This window comes from Bos indicus x Bos taurus, chromosome 7 (genome assembly GCF_003369695.1).
Source record: "Bos indicus x Bos taurus breed Angus x Brahman F1 hybrid chromosome 7, Bos_hybrid_MaternalHap_v2.0, whole genome shotgun sequence".
In the NCBI taxonomy this organism is placed as follows: Eukaryota; Metazoa; Chordata; class Mammalia; order Artiodactyla; family Bovidae; genus Bos; species Bos indicus x Bos taurus.
In genome coordinates, this window is record NC_040082.1 from 39,130,229 (window position 1) to 39,147,063 (window position 16,835).

Genomic DNA, 16,835 nt, shown 5'->3' on the forward strand with positions numbered 1-16,835 from the left:
GGAGCAGATGGGATAGAGTGGTTTCTGTAGCACTTAAGGGTCTATCTTTGATGCCAAACTGAGTGTGTTCCAAACTTTGGCCTTAATGGAAATTTCCCAATAGAACCCTTTTAAAATTGAGCATTGATGGGATCTATGTGAAGGAAGCCATATGACTTTATGAATGGACATAAAAGGAAGACATGTAAAGGGAGAGACATAACTTGCTTTAGTATGTTGCTGTTATTCCATTGTTAAGTCATGCCCAACTGAGACCCCATGGACTGCAACACGCCAGGCTTCCCTGTCCTTCACTATCTCCTGGAGTTTGCTCAGACCTGTGTCCACTGAACTGATGCTGCCATCCAACCATCTTGTCCTCTGTTGCACCTTCTCCTCCTACCCTCAATCTTTCCCGGAATCATGGTCTTTTCTAATGAGTATAGAAAGTCTCTATCCAAGACAACTTTAGTTCTCCTTGAATTCATCTATAAATTCAAGACAATCTCATTAAAATATCATTATGGTATTTTTTAGGGACTGGGGTGGGTAGAGAGAAGAACCTAAATGATCACAAACTAAATATATGGAAGAATATAGATGATAAAAGAATAACCAAGAAAAAAATATCCAGGTTAATTAAAACAAGAGGAATGACCGGAGTGGTGTGGGGAAAATGTGGAAACTTACCGGTATAGATAGTAAAACTTACCAAAAAGTCATCTCACATTATAAAAGTATTTAAAAGACTCTAGGGCACCTGACCCGCCTCTTGAGAAACCTATATGCAGGTCAGGAAGCAACAGTTAGAACCGGACATGGAACAACAGACTGGTTCCAAATAGGAAAAGGAGTTCGTCAAGGCTGTATATTGTCACCCTGCTTATTTAACTTCTATGCAGAGTACATCATGAGAAATGCTGGGCTGGAAAAAGCACAGCTGGAATCAAGATTGCCGGGAGAAATATCAATAACCTCAGATATGCAGATGACACCACCCTTATGGCAGACAGTGAAGAGGAACTCAAAAGCCTCTTGATGAAAGTGAAAGAGGAGAGTGATAAAGTTGGCTTAAAGCTCAGCATTCAGAAAACAAAGATCATGGCATCTGGTCCCATCACTTCATGGGAAATAGATGGGGAAACAGTGGAAACAGTGACAGACTTTATTTTGGGGGGCTCCAAAATCACTGCAGATGGTGACTGCAGCCATAAAATTAAAAGACGCTTACTCCTTGGAAGGAAAGTTATGACCAACCTAGACAGCATATTCAAAAGCAGAGACACTACTTTGCCAACAAAGGTCCATCTAGTCAAGGCTATGGTTTTTCCAGTGGTCATGTATGGGTGTGACAGTTGGACTGTGAAGAAAGCTGAGCGCCGAAGAATTGATGCTTTTGAACTGCGGTGTTGGAGAAGACTCTTGAGAGTCCCATGGACTGCAAGGAGATCCAACCAGTCCATTCTAAAGGAGATCAGCCCTGGGATTTCTTTGGAAGGAATGATGCTAAAGCTGAAACTCCAATACTTTGGCCACCTCACGTGAAGAGTTGATTCATTGGAAAAGACTCTGATGCTGGGAGGGATTGGGGGCAGGAAGAAGAGGGGATGACAGAGAATGAGATGGCTTGATGGCATCACTGACTCGATGGACATGAGTTTGAGTGAACTCCGGGAGATGGTGATGGACAGAGAGGCCTGGCGTGCTGTGGTTCATGGTGTCGCAAAGAGTCGGACACGACTGAGCGACTGAACTGAACTGAACTGAGGGCAGGAAGTGCAAGAAAAGGCAGATAGATCAATGCAATTATATAGTTTATAAAGAGAATAAAGTATCCAAGAGAATTTGATATGTCATTTCAATGCTTGTGGGAAAAAAGATTATTCTATAAGTGGTGTTGGGACAACAGTCTCGCTATTTAGAAACAAATAAAGCTGGATCCTTACTTTATTTCTTACATTAAAATAAACCCCAGATGGATCTAATATATTAAATATTAAAAATTATTTAAAATATTAGAAGATATAGTTAACATTTTTATGTGGTTTTGAAATAGGAAAGACCTTTTTACATATGACAGGAGTTCAGGATCTGTAAAGTATTGCTGTATTTGCCTGGACATTTCTATAAAGTCACAAACTTTGAAAACAAAGTTATAAGAACTGAGAGAAACATTTGTAACTCAAACAACAGTAAAAGCAGTGCTCGCTTCGGCAGCACATATACTAAAATTGGAACGATACAGAGAAGATTAGCATGGCCCCTGCACAAAGATGACATGCAAATTCATGAAGCATTCCATATTTTTAATATACAAGCAACTCCTGCAGCTCAATTCCAGAAAAATAAACGACCCAATCAAAAAGTGGGCCAAAGAACTAAACAGACATTTCTCCAAAGAAGACATACAAATGGCTAACAAACACATGAAAAGATGCTCAACATCACTCATTATCAGAGAAATGCAAATCAAAACCACAATAAGGTACCGTTTCACACCAGTCAGAATGGCTGTGATCCAAAAGTCTACAAGCAATAAATGCTGGAGAGGATGTAGAGAAAAGGGAACCCTCTTACACTGTTGGTGGGAATGCAAACTAGTACAGCCACTATGGAGAACAGTGTGGAGATTCCTTAAAAAACTGGAAATAGAACTGCCATACGACCCAGCAATCCCACTGCTGGGCATACACACCGAGGAGACCAGAATTGAAAGAGACATGTGTACCCCAATATTCATTGCAGCACTGTTTATAATAGCCAGGACATGGAAGCAACCTAGATGTCCATCAGCAGATGAATGGAAAAGAAAGCTGTGGTACATATACACAATGGAGTATTACTCAGCCATTAAAAAGAATACATTTGAATCAGTTCTAATGAGGTGGATGAAACTGGAGCCTATTATACAGAGTGAAGTAAGCCAGAAAGAAAAACACCAATACAGTATACTAACGCATATATATGGAATTTAGAAAGATGATAACGATAACCCTGTATGCGAGACAGCAAAAAAGACACTGATGTATAGAAGAGTCTTTTGGACTCTGTGGGAGAGGGAGGGGGGGATGATTTGGGAGAATGGCATTGAAACATGTATAATATCGTATAAGAAACGAATCACCAGTCCAGGTTTGATGCAGGATACAGGAAGCTTGGGGCTGGTGCACTGGGATGACCCAGAGGGATGGTATGAGGAGGGACGTGGTGGGGTGGGGTTCAGGATTGGGAACACGTGTACACCCATGGCGGATGCATGTTGATGTATGGAAAAACCAATACAATATTGTAAAGTAAAGAAAAAGAAAGCAATGGCAAAAAAAAACAACAACAACAACAGTAAAAGCAGTAATATTTCCAATACACAAAACTCTCTTTCAAATCAAGAAGAGAAAACAATTCAATAAAAACAAAGGAAACCATATGGACAAGCAAATAACAAGAGTAAGTACGAGTAGCCAGTGAACTCATGAAAACATCATAAAATTCCTTTACCAAGCAAATAATTACCAAGCAAATTAAGAAGCAGAAAACGATTTCAGATCTATTAGTTTGGCAAATATATGAAAAATTTTCATACATTCTATGTGGGAGTGCAAATTTTGGGTAAAAAAACCTGGTGTTATTTAATACAATTAAAATGATCTTAGCTTTTGCTTTTGATGTAAATACTCCACATCTAGGAATATATCCTACAGAAGTACTTGTAAACAGAACAAAGGTAAAAGTACAGAGGACTTCCCTGGTGTTCCACTGGCTAAGACTCTGCACTCCCAATGTAGGGGGCCCAGGTTTGATCCCTGGTCAGGGAACTAGATCCACCTGCCATGACAGAGTTAGCATGCTGCAATGAAGATCAAAGATCCTGTGTGTTGCAACTAAAATCCAACACAGCCAAATAAATAAATAAATCCTTAAAAAGTACAGGATACTCCAGTAATGTCCCCCCAAGATGGGAAATTACCTACATTCCAGCAATAGGGGATTGTGAAATAAACCATGAAGCATTCATGCATTGAAAAACCATACATCTATTAAAATGGTAAGCTAGGTCTACCTGAAATGAGGCTCATGACCCAGTTAAGTAGAAAAAAGCAAATTTCAGGAAAGAAAGTCTAGTATGATCTGATTCTTGTAGAAAAACATGTGTGTGTGCACACATGTGTGCATGTATGTGTGTATGTGTCTGTGTGTATGTTCATAGGGCTTCCCAGGTGGCTCAGTGGTAAAGAATTCACCTGCCAATGTAGGAGGCACAGCTTTGATTCCTGGGTTGGGAAGAGCCCCTGGAGGAGGGCATGGAAATCCACTCCAGGATTCTTGCCTGGAGAATTCCATGGACAGAGGAGCCTGGCAGGCTACAGCCCAATACAGTTTCGGAGTTGGATGGACATGACTGAGCACATATACACACATGTTCATAGAAAAAATCTGGGTGGAAAAAACTTCGTAATGGTTATCTTTGGAGGAAGGCTTTAGGGGAAGATTTTCACTTTTTATTTAAAATTATTTTTGCAATGAATAATTATTACTTTTGTAATTAGAAATAGGGAGAGAGGGGAGATGGGAAAAGGAGAGAGAGAAATAGAAGTTGAAAATATTAGCAAAAAAAGCTAGCCTAGGGCTAAATAACTGACTGACATTTATGCATGGTCATCACATTTCTGGGCCCCACTTCCTCATGTGTGAAACAGGGGGTTGCATTAGCACCCGTGCTCCCTGTTTCTTGGATTCTCAGCTGTGTTCACCCCACTGTCAAGGTGAAAGGGAGACTAGAGGAGAAGGCAGGAATATACCTGTGGCCAGAGCGCCTTCGAGCCTGTAACAAACAGGCGGTGAAGTACCGGAGCCTCCCCTCTGAGGAGCAGATAGCTTGCTGCCTGGCCGAGATGCTCAGAGCAGTGGGATGAAAGGCTCCAGAGAGAACAGGGACCATTACTGGCCTTGGGGAATCAGGTGGTAAAACGCTGAGATGGGACCACTTAGGCCATTAGGCACTGTGCGATGCCTTTCATCCCTTCTCTGAGCAGCTGTCTGCTGACCCCCACTGCCTTCCTCTTTCTGACTCATCCCTCTGTTCTGTCCTTTGGCTGGTGGGAGTCTAATCTTATCTGCTGGTTTGCCGGGTCCCGGCTGGGACCCCTGGACAGCTCTACATCTCCTCTCCACTGGTCTGGCCTGGTTTAGGACGCACTCCTCCAGAGGGGACCACACCCGCGCGTCATGCCTCCCTTGTCACCTGCGGCCCTCAGGGTGCATGGCTCCAGCCCGCTCTATCTAGGACGTCTTGCCTTCTCACCAGAGCCCTCGCCTATCTTTCTGTATCCCGAGGGCCAGGGCGGGTGTCATGAATATTGTATGATGAAATGATTAGTCTTTGCTGCTGAATACGTGCTGCTGTCCAGATTTCAGCAAATCCTCATCCTGCTCCTCAGTCCAGGTTCACAGACCTGCCATAAAATGACCCCCAAACTGCTGCCCTTTCTCACAGCTCAAAGGCTTTTCGCTGCTAGGAAACTTTGCAGATGCAAGTGCCTAGGAGACCATTTAGAGCTCAACTCAGAGATGGCCTGTAGGCCAGAGAGCTGGCTGGGCTTGCTGAGACCCTGGAAGAATGTTTTCTGAGAATTTCTGTGAAGGGACAGGATGTAGTTGTTCAGTATTTACTGCCTATGTTGTTTATATATATATGTAGCCCTGACATAAATTGGAGCCTTTCCTCCCCTTGAAAGCTAGGCAAGGTGGTCTTGAATGTCCCTTTTCCATAACCCCGGGATATCTGAAACTCTCCCTCAATGTTCCTGGCTCCTGGGTGGGGCAGGGGGGATAACTTCATCCCCGTCTCTCCTGTTTCTTGGCTCTATTTCCCTAGATGCCTGCTGTGCTTATAGCGCCCGGAAGCAGTGCTTATAGCGCCCGGAACCAGTGCTCATAGCACCCGGAAGCAGTGAAGAGGAAAGTCACCTGCACCAGGTATTTAAAGCAGTGCTTAGGGCTGGGCTCCCTGCCCCTCTTCTTGCTCTCTCTCACCTCAACTTCTTTCTTCCCACATTGCTTCAGGGGTTCAAAATTCTTATTGTTTTTAAGGCAATAATTTCTGTTCTCTTCTGGTAGCTTTGGCATCAGCATTATTGAGGGCAATGAGGAAGACAGGATGTGGGTAGTGATGTGAGGAGATGGGTTTCATTTTCCACCTTCAGCTCTAATTAAGATATTTTCTTAAAGACAGTTCCTTTCCTCAAAGAACCATATTTTCAGAAAATAAAATTTCTTTATCTCTTTCATGTAAATAAATGCTTCTTTCTCAATTTGATCTATGTTTTTAGGTTACTGCTTGCAGTGAGAGGGCCCCAAACTTTGCTCCACTTCACAGAGTCTTTATTGAACAACATCTCCTAGGTGTCTGGAACTGGTTGAGATTTTAATCCAGGAGATTAACACTGACTGGGAAAGCAAGGAGATTTAAGCCGGTGAGTTTAATACAACCATCATGCCCATTTTATGGATGAAGAAAACTATGGTTTAGAGCAATTAAAGATTACATAGTGGTGGAGATAGGATTCAATCCCAGGCATAATCCCAGAGCATCTGATCTTTCTGCATCTTAGTGCTGATTCCCACAGACCAGAGACTTGCTATTTCCCTGGAACATTCTTTGTGAAGGGGCCTAGAAGAAAACCAGGAGATGATGGTTACTTGCTAAAATGGAGAGGTGTTGGTGGGTGATAGTTTGGGAAAGGGTCATTAGATTTTGTGCTTCCCTGGTGGCTCAGCTGGTAAAGAATCTGTCTGCAATGCAGGAGACCTGGGTTCGATCCCTGGGTTGGGAAGATCCCTTGGAGAAGGAAATGGCTACCCACTCCAGTATTCACACTGGAGAATTCCATGGACTGTATAGTTCATGGGGTCTCAAAGAGTTGGACATGACTGAGTGACTTTCACTTCACTTCATTAGATTTTGCTACTTTCAGAGAAATTTCCTGCAAAACCAATTCCATCTTTGCACATTTTGAGGAGACAAGAGCTGAAAAGACAGGGAATTGCTTCCCCTTTGTGAGTGAGGGTGTAACAGGAGTGGGGCAGGTGTGTTTCAGCGGGCAGGTGTGTTTCAGAGGGCTGGTGACCTTAGACTATTTAGTGCTTGAGTAGGGAGGTCTGATGTCCTATGCAGTGTCCTGATCACAAGGAAGGTGGAGAAGTTGGGGTGACTCTCATGATAGCTAGAAATGGACTCAATCCTTATGATGTTGCCCAAGAAGATACAGAAGATGGTGGTGATCTGAATTTAACAACAACAACAATAATAATAGCCGTTACCATCTACTGGGAGCATATGAGAGACAAGGGCTGTACTGAATCCCTACTACTACTACTACTAAGTCACTTCAGTCATGTCCGACTCTGTGCGACCCCATAGACGGCAGCCCACCAGGCTCCCCTGTCCCTGGGATTCTCCAGGCAAGAACACTGGAGTGGGTTGCCATTTCCTTCTCCAATGCATGGAAGTAAAAAGTGAAAGTGAAGTTGCTCAGTCATGTCGAACCCTCAGCGATCCCGTGGACTGCAGCCTACCAGGCTCCTCCGTCCATGGGATTTTCCAGGCAAGAGTACTGGAGTGGGGTGCCATTGTCTTCTCCAACTGAACCCCTAACATGCATTATCTCAGTACCCAAAACAACTCAGCGTGGGAGGTACATTTACTGTCCCCATTTTACAAATACTGAAATTGAGGCTTAGAAGAGAAGTTACTTCTTTAGAGTCACAGAGATATTAAGTAGTAGAGCCTCTGCTGTCCTATATTTTGCCATTTGGACCTGGTGAGAAAGGCCACCAAAACACCAAGGACTAAAAGGACATTTTAAAAAGCAGAGCAGATTCCACAAGAGGATACAAGAGGGTGCAGGGGAAACAGAAGAGCTATGTTGGGGTGTGAATATATTAGTTTTCAGATGACTCATATTCCCCCGGCCAAATCCAGGAGGAACTGTAATTATTTAGAATTGAAAAGTCATTGCCTGTCAGCTCCTGGCCTTGTGAAAGTAAGACCCAGGGACCCAAAAAGATGCGAGGTAAAGGGACATTTAACCCACAAACCCTTCCATCACCTGCAGTGCTGAGAACAAATGTGAGAGGATCGGGCCCAGGATGAACAAAAATTAATAAACAGAGATAAAAAGAAAGAGCTAAGCCAGACAATAAAAGGACAGAGAAGCTCCCTTTTCATTACCACTCCTTCTCATGTTTATGACAAGAATATGGTTGTCCTGTGCAGAATAAGACCTCCAACGTGGCCATGGACAGGCAGCAAGGACAGGGAGCCCAGGGTTCAGCTGAGGAGCTGCCTGCAGCCTCCGTGTGTGCCTCCTGGCGGTCTGGTGGCCCCAGCCTGTCTATCCAGATGGAGCTAAACCTTCCACTGGGTCACCCCAAAGGGCAGTGCACTCAAGAGTGCTGATTCCTCTGTCCCCCTCCTTCCTTGAAGGCTGGGACCAGATGTTCCACCCATAATTCTGAAAGTGCCACTGAGCCTCAGTGGATCATTATTAAAAACGGCCCCCAAAGCATGTGCTCTGGCCAAAGGAAGTTCCCAGAAAAAACCTTTCTGGCAGAGTGGCATCACAGCAGATGGATGGGCGAGATCCCGGCCCTCATGCTCCCCTCCCCTCTTGTCTTCCTCCACTGCTGGTGATAGGAGAGGCTTGATGGATCTGGGATGAGGTTTTCCCAACCATAAAGGAGCAGGATGCGAGGGGAGATCGTGAAAGACACTGGTGTGTGAAGAAGTACATTTGGCAGAAGGAGCCCAGCCTTGTTCTTCGGAGGCTGCTGAAGCGCAGGAATGGGGGCAGGCCAGGGATGGCCTGTCCATCTGCTCTGAGGTCTTGCTGCTTTGGTGGAGGACAGCGTGACCTCAGAAGAGAGTTTTGACCTGGGTACCACTCCTCCACAGGGCAAATGGACCATTATTGTGCCTGGGCATTTTATTCCAGCTTCTTCTGATCTGGTTCCTTATACTGCAGGACTGTTAAAAAGAATCATCTGGTCAAACCAGCATTTGACAAGGTTCATTAGCCCTGTTTTTAGTTTTAGTTTCACTGAAAGCACAGGAGTCCTTAATGGTGTCCGTGAATTCCCAAAAAACACAAGGTCATCTGATGTGCATGTGTGCATTTTCTGTGTAGCTGCTTTAGAGCTTCCATTAGATTCTCAAAGGGGCCCACGTACCAAGAAAAGAATAAGAATAATTGGTTTAAAGGAAATCAATGTTTTGATTGGGAACCAGGTTGCACGCATGCTCTAAAGAGCATGAATAAGCTATCAGAAGTCTGGACTTCATTTCTCTAAGGACAACACAAATTAATAATGCCCAGTGTTGGTGATGATGCAGGTGAGTGGGCATTCATATCCTGATGGTGGAAATATGAATTGGGACATGCTTTCTAGAGGGCAATTGGGCAATATGACTCAGAGACCTTACAATCTGATGTATTTAGTTATCCTGAAATTACAATCCTAAGTGTTTATCTTAGTGATTAAGGGCGCTGCCTCTGGAGTCATTATCTATGTCATTGTTGGCAAATTACTCCATCTCTCTAGGCCTCAGTTTCCTCACCTATGAAATGAAGGTAATATTATTTATTCATAGGACTCTTGGGAGGGTTAAATTTGATAATACAAATGAGGTACCACATCACACTGGTCAGAATGGCAATCATTAAAGAGTCTACAAGTTACAAATGCTGGAGAGAGCACAGAGAAAAGGGAAGCCTCCTACACTGTTGGTGGGCATGTAAGTTCGTGAAACCACTGTGGAAAACAGTATGAAGGTTCCTCAGCAAACCAAAAATAGAATTACCATGGACATATACCCAGACAAAACTATAATGTAATTCAAAAAGACACATGCACCTCCATGTTCATAGCAGCACAATTTACAATAGCCAAAACATGTAAACAACCTTATTGTCCTATTTACAATAGCCAAAACATGTAAACAACCTGACTGTCCATCAACAGATCAATGGATAAAGAAAATGTGGTTCTATACAATGGAATATACTTCCCTGGTGGCTCAGATGGTAAAGTGTCTGCCTACAATGCGGGAGACCCGTGTTCCCAACCCGAGATTCCTGGGTTGGGAAGATCTGGAGAAGGAAATAGCAACCCACTCCAGTAGTCTTGCCTGGAAAATCCCATGGACGGAGGAGCCTGTAGGCTACAGTCCACGGGGTCTCAAAGAGTTAGACACAACTGAGCGACTTCACTTTCACTTTCATACAATGGAATACTACTCAGAGGTTTGACAGAAAACAACAAAATTCTGTAAAGCAATTCTACTTCAATTAAGAAAATAAATTTAAAGAATGAAATAATGCCATTTCCAGCAACATGGATGCAACCATAAATTATCATACTAAGTGAAGTAAATCAGAATGAGAAAGACAAATACTATATGATATTGCTGGTATGTGGAATCTAAAACATGGCACAGATGATCCCGTCTACAGGACAGAAACAGACTCACAGACACAGAGATCAGACTTACGGTTGCCAAGCGGGAGGAGGGGGGAAGAGGGATGGCCTGGGAGTTTGGCATTAGCAGATGCAAACTAGCATATATAGAATGGATAAACAACAAGGTCCTACTGTATTGCACAGGGAACTATATCTAGTCTCCTGGGATAAAGCATCATGGAAAAGAATTTTAAAAAATGTATACATATATATGTGTATAACGGAGTCACTTTGCTGTATAGCGGACAGTGGCACAATAGCACAACATTGTAAATCAAGTATATTTCAATAAAAATCAATCAATAAATAAAGATAATACATGTAAAATGCTTCGTACAGAATCTGAGCAATAAATGCTCAATAAATGTTAGTTATTATTAATTAGATATAAGAATTTTATTGCCACATTATTTATCATAACTAAAATTTTGAACCAATCTCAAATATTCAATATAAGTGTTTGGTTTAATGATCCATATATCTCAACCATTAAAGATTAAATTACTGAATATGGTTGGAAAAATATGGTAATAGTAGGTTACAGAATAGCATGTATGGTATCATCGCATAGAAAAATGGCTGAGTAAATAAATAGACATCAAACATTTCAGTGGTTATGTGTGAACAATGGCATTTTATTACCTTTTTGTTTTTCTGTATCTTCTAAAAATGAACAATAAGATAAAACTACTTTGCCAACAAAGGTCCGTCTAGTCAAGGCTATGGTTTTTTCAGTGGTCGTGTATGGATGTGAGTGTTGGGCTGTGAAGAAAACTGAGCACCGAAGAATTGATGCTTTTGAACTGTGGTGTTGGAGAGGACTCTTGAGAGCCCCTTGGACTGCAAGGAGATCCAACCAGTCCATTCTGAAGGAGATCAGCCCTGGGATTTCTTTGGAAGGAATGATGCTAAAGCTGAAACTCCAGTACTTTGGCCACCTCATGCGAAGAGTTGACTCATTGGAAAAGACTCTGATGCTGGGAGGGATTGGGGGCAGGAGGAGAAGGGGACGCAGAGAATGAGATGGCTGGATGGCATCACTGCCTCGATGGATGTGAGTCTGAGTGAACTCCTGGAGTTGGTGATGGACAGGGAGGCCTGGTGTGCTGCGATTCATGGGGTTGCAAAGAGTCGGACATGACTGAGTGACTGAATTGAACTGAATTAAACTGAACTCAGTAAAAGTTACTTATATAAAAAATAAAAACAGATGACTAATCTTAGTTGAGAAATGGCCTTGAGTAATTATTTCTGTGAAGGTTCCTTTCTTTGTGTCTAAAATGAGAGCTGTACCTCTTTCTTCCTGAGAAACCGGGAAACCCAAATGAATGGGTGGGGTGAATGTGCTTTGTGAAGGGTGATACCTGACATGCACAGAAAGGCAGGGGTTCTTAACCAGAATAGCTTTCCCAAAATAATCTTCGTTGTCATGCAGGAGGCCCCCAGAGACCCAGTTGTCTGGACTCTGACAACCTGCCTCCAGCTCTAAAGTCCTGTTATGATTAACTCTGGGGAACTTGGTATGGATTGAGGATGAAAGGCACAGCGACTTTTAGCTACGAAAATTGGTCTGCAGTCAGGATCCCAAGTTTAATCTCTGTGAAACGGATGGGCAAGTGTGGCCATGCTTACTAATTAGGCGGCAGCAATGTAATTGATCAAATCAATTCCCTTCATGACGCAAAGCCAAAGAACCTAGGGACAGCTTGAGCTTGGAGTTTCCAGAAAGCCAGAGAACATGAATTGCTCTGCCAGAGATGTTAACGCGGTTAATTTAGATTGTTTGTAAATTGCTGGCTCCCTTCTCAATAACAGACACACTATGGCCCCTATGTTCCTCTAGTGGCCAGGCTCTGAGTTGGGGGATTTAAATTGTGCTCATTCATTCTTTTCCTGGATTTACAGCAAGCATTAAACTTCATCAGGCTTAAAGAGCCCTTGTTTTCTGGAAGAAAGCAAAGTTATAGCCAGGTTTTCCATTTCATTTACAAGTTGTTGTTGTTGCCTCACCGTTAATTTCAAACTCAATGCATTAAAAAATGTAAATGGGAAACCATTAGAAGAAATGTGGTTTATTTCAGGAACAACATTTTCAATTTATTAAGTACAGACCAGAGGGAAAAAAAAATGAGAGAGGCTGCTTTGGTTGAGTGAAATGAGCATGGGATGTGGAGGCAGACAGAGGTGGTTCCAAGTCTGGTCAGTATGAGTCCTGAGAACTTGGCTCAATTATTTCGCCTTTAGCCTCAGTTTTAGGCTTCCCTGGTGGTTCAGAGGATAAAGAATCCACTGCAATGTGGGCGACCTGGGTTCAGTCCCCGGGTTGGGAAGATCCCTTGGAGAAAGGCATGGCAACCCACTCCAGTATTCTTTCCTGGAGAATTTGATGGACAGAGGAGCCTGGTGGGCTACAGTCCATGGGGTCGCTAAGAGTTGACACGACTGAGCGCCTAAGCATAGCACAGCAGACTCAGTTTTCTTAGTTATTCAATGGAGAGAATGACTCCATCCTCAAAGGGTGGTGAAGGTTAAATAAGAAAACATACTCCAACACCTAGTTCAGTGCCAGAGACATAATAAGTGTTCAGTAAATATTGGTTCTCTGCCAGTGTCTTGTCCCCTGAACAAACCCTGGAAATCATGGCTTTGTTCTATTACAGACTCATGTATCCCAGTCCTATCGTCTGTGCTGTTAGATTTCCAGACTGTTCTAGACAATGGTAACTTGCAATCTTAACAGAATTTGGACATGTGATTCTCAAGAGGGGGGCCTAACAGAATCTGGGAATGGGAGTTTATGTCAGGTTTGAAAAAAGCACATTCAACATTATATTAGAATTTTTATTTATATGAAAATACTGTTGTTTTCATACTACCCATCACAGAATGCAAGGCTCAAATCTCTTGGTTGGCTGTGTAAGAGAATCTCTGATGGCAGAGGGCATGCAACTTTCGGTTTGGAGAAAGGGGTCATAGGTTAGGCAAGACTGAGAAAATTGATTTACAGAATGTCATTCTGGAAAAACATACTTGGAATGCCAGAGACTGACAGGACGGGGAGTTTTGGGGTGTGGAAAATTTTTTCTTTCTTGGTCTGGGTGCTGCTTACAGTGATGTGTTCACTTTATGAAAACCAACAGGGCCCTGTCCTTATGATTGGTGTGCTCTTCTGTACGTATGTCACACTTCAGTAAAAAGTGTAAAGAAAAACAAGTGGTATATACTTCGCACACATTTAGTATGAGATGGGACAAGGCCTAAAGATGTCTCAAGTCAATTTAGTATGGAAGGAAGGGTCCTCTGTAAATCCTACATCACGTTTATTTTTCCTGGATGGTTTCGCTTTTTATATATAAAAACAGAGCACAGTCCCAAGCCACCATCACCTCTCTCCTGGACCACTTTTTAAACTGCCTCCCAAAAGTGTCCTTCCTGCTTCCACTCTTGAGTCTCTAAAATCAATTCTCCATTTATGCACAGAGGTATTTAAAAAACATAAATCAGACGATATTATTTTCTGTGAAACCTTCCAATGATTTTTTACTATACTCAGAGAAAACTAAACTCTTTATCATGACCAGGAAGATCATACAATATGTCCATGCTGTCTTTCAACCTGACATCCTTTGTCACCTCTCTCCTCTTTCTCTTCACTCTAGCACTCTGGCTGCCACTTTCTTGTACCCTTCTAGTCCACCACTTCATTTTATTTCCTCTCTAGGAGTTACAGTGACTGGACATATTGTTCACTTACATATGGAGCATTTGTCCAGACCCACTCCCCAAGAATGATGGCTTCAGGAAAGTGGAGGCTTTGCCTGTCTCATTAGAGCTGCACTGCCTGGAAGAGACTTTGACACGAAGTAGGTACTTAACATGTGAGCTGACTGTGTGATTTTTATAAGCTTCTCAGTCTCTGAACCTCAATATGTCCTTCCTTCCTGCCTTTACAGACATCTGTAAAATTAGGTTATAATAAGCCTCTCTTCTCCTCTCTAGGGTTGTTGTGGAGACTGGAGGAAATAATGTATGTAAGGCACTCAGCACAGGGCCCGGCACATCGTACAAATGGTGGCTGTGCTGCCTGGTGCTAACAGCAGGGTCTTGTTAAGCTGACACCTACTAGAGGGCTCTGATTCATTTATCATGAGCAAGCAGTCATCTTTTATTAGGGACACTTTGACAAAATTGTAACACGGTATGTCAAGGGACCAGGTTTCCCAACATCAGCCTGATGTTTCTTTGGCTGTTTGCCATTCTCTACATGTTAATCAATTATTGACTGATTAACAGAGACCTTGTGCTGCGATCATCCTTCAAAAGGCAGGGCAGATGAAATTTGTATCTAGAAGAATGAGCAGCCTGCGGGACACTGTGCCAGGGTCAGATGTAAGAAATGAAAACACAGGAGCAGGAGACTCCAGCCAGGAGATGTTGGCCGGTGAGAAAGCAGATTGCCAAGGCTCTCCGCTAACAAATGGGATCATTTATTCTTGGGACATTCTGAATAAACTGGTATCTTTAGAAATGTTTTGTCAAAAAAAGGAAAGGCTGCTTGAAAGGTTCAGAGGAAACAGAACTTGTCTATTTTAAGAAGTTCCCAAAGGTAAACGTGCTTTCTGTAAGATGATGATGTAAATAAATGGGCACATCTTGAGTAAAGATCCTCATTGAATGATAAAGAGCTACTGATCTGAAAGGAAGAGAACACACAGAAAAATAAAACTGGAGAATGAGAGTCAGAGAAAGTGAGAGAGAATGAAGGAAAATGGGAGCCAACTCTGGTCGTAAGTCAGTCACTCAGTAATAACATACTGATTGGAAGAGAATCACCATGGCATTTTAGCTACATAATGAGAAAGTATTCCTTTGTATTCTTTCTCATTTTACCTTTTTCCCTTGTGATTTGGGGAAGAAAAGATTGGGAAAAAAATTCAGAAAAATCGAATGAAAAGGATCTCTCTTCCCAAACTGTGGGGGGAAAAAAAAAATCCCCTAAATAGGGTCACATGCAGTGTTCTCAACCATCTCAGAAGAGGCACAGGCTACAGGAAGCATGAAAGAATCTCAGGGTTTCACCGAGATAGACCTCTTAGTGAGAGGTGGTGACAGTGACACAGAGAGAGAAACTCACCCAGCTAACAAATCTAATCAGGTTGGAGTGCGGGTCCTTCAGGTCTGGGGCTTCCTCAGCAAGGAAACCAGAGGAAGGAGCCCCACAGGAGAATTTCCAGCCCTAGAGAGTTCAGGGATAGGCAAAGTTGAAGTGTTGTACACAGTAGCTTCCCACGAGTTATTTCACACGTGGTAGTGTATATATGGTCAGTGCTAATCTCCCAATTCACTCCACCGTCCCCTTCCCCCAGTGGGCCCTCATGTCTGCTCTCTACTTCTGTGTCTCTCGTCCTGCCCTGCAAATTGTTTATCAGGGGGCTCAGCTCAGTGCTCTGTGATGACCTAGATAGGTGGGATGGGGGGAGCGTGGAAGGGAGACCCAGGAGGGAGGGGATATATGTATACAGATAACTGATTCACTTCATTGTATAGCAGAAACAACATTGTAAAGCAATTATACTCCAATTTAAAGAAAAAAAAAGTAGTTTGCTTTACCTGGGAGAATATAAGAGGTTAATTAACAAACTATCTGATTACACTTAGGTAGTTTATTTCTTTGAAGCAAGCTCTTTGTTATATTTCTCTTTATTCCTATAGGGATGATCTAATTTATGCTTTTATTTTAATAAAGAGAGCTTTAAAAATCATTAATTACACACACAAATGAGCACTTTTTCTTTGTAAAAATTAAGAACCTATCTTTGACAACTGCCCTCGATTTCAGAGTCCTTCCTTTATGTAGCTATTGATATTTTTTTGGTGGATAACCTTACAGTATTATTCCCCTTTGTACAGGTATTTGGAGATATTGCAGATTTAGGCTCAGTCCATTGTGACAAAGTGAATATGCAGTAAAGCGAATCACCTGATTTTTTTCCCATTGCATATAAAAGTTATGCTTATGTTATATACTACACTTTATTTTAAAGTGTGCAATAGCATTATGTAAAAAATACCCTACATATAGTACCTTAAGTGAAAATACTTTACTGCTAAAAAATGCTAACCATCATCACCATGAACCTGCAGTGAGTCATAATCCTTTTGCTGGTAGAGGTCTTGCCTTGATGTCATTGACTGAGGTTGCTGAAGGTTGGGGTCACTGAGGCAATTTCTTAAAATAAGACACCAACGAAGTGTGCCACATCTACGGCTTCTTCTTTTCAGGACGATTTCTCTGTAGCATGCAATGCTGTTTGATAGCATTTTACCCACAGCAGAACTTC

The 16,835-nt window shown here is 42.5% G+C and overlaps 1 protein-coding gene and 1 non-coding gene across 2 annotated transcripts in view; one reads left to right on the top strand and one right to left on the bottom strand.

Annotated features, from left to right (window-relative positions):
* The window catches only part of ADRA1B (adrenoceptor alpha 1B), a 61,833-nt gene that overhangs the window by 15,376 nt on the left and 29,622 nt on the right, over positions 1–16,835 (bottom strand). The window lies entirely within an intron of this gene.
* On the top strand, positions 2,181–2,287 carry LOC113896773. The gene has a single exon (XR_003512131.1). It is a non-coding gene; the product is annotated as a U6 spliceosomal RNA (small nuclear RNA).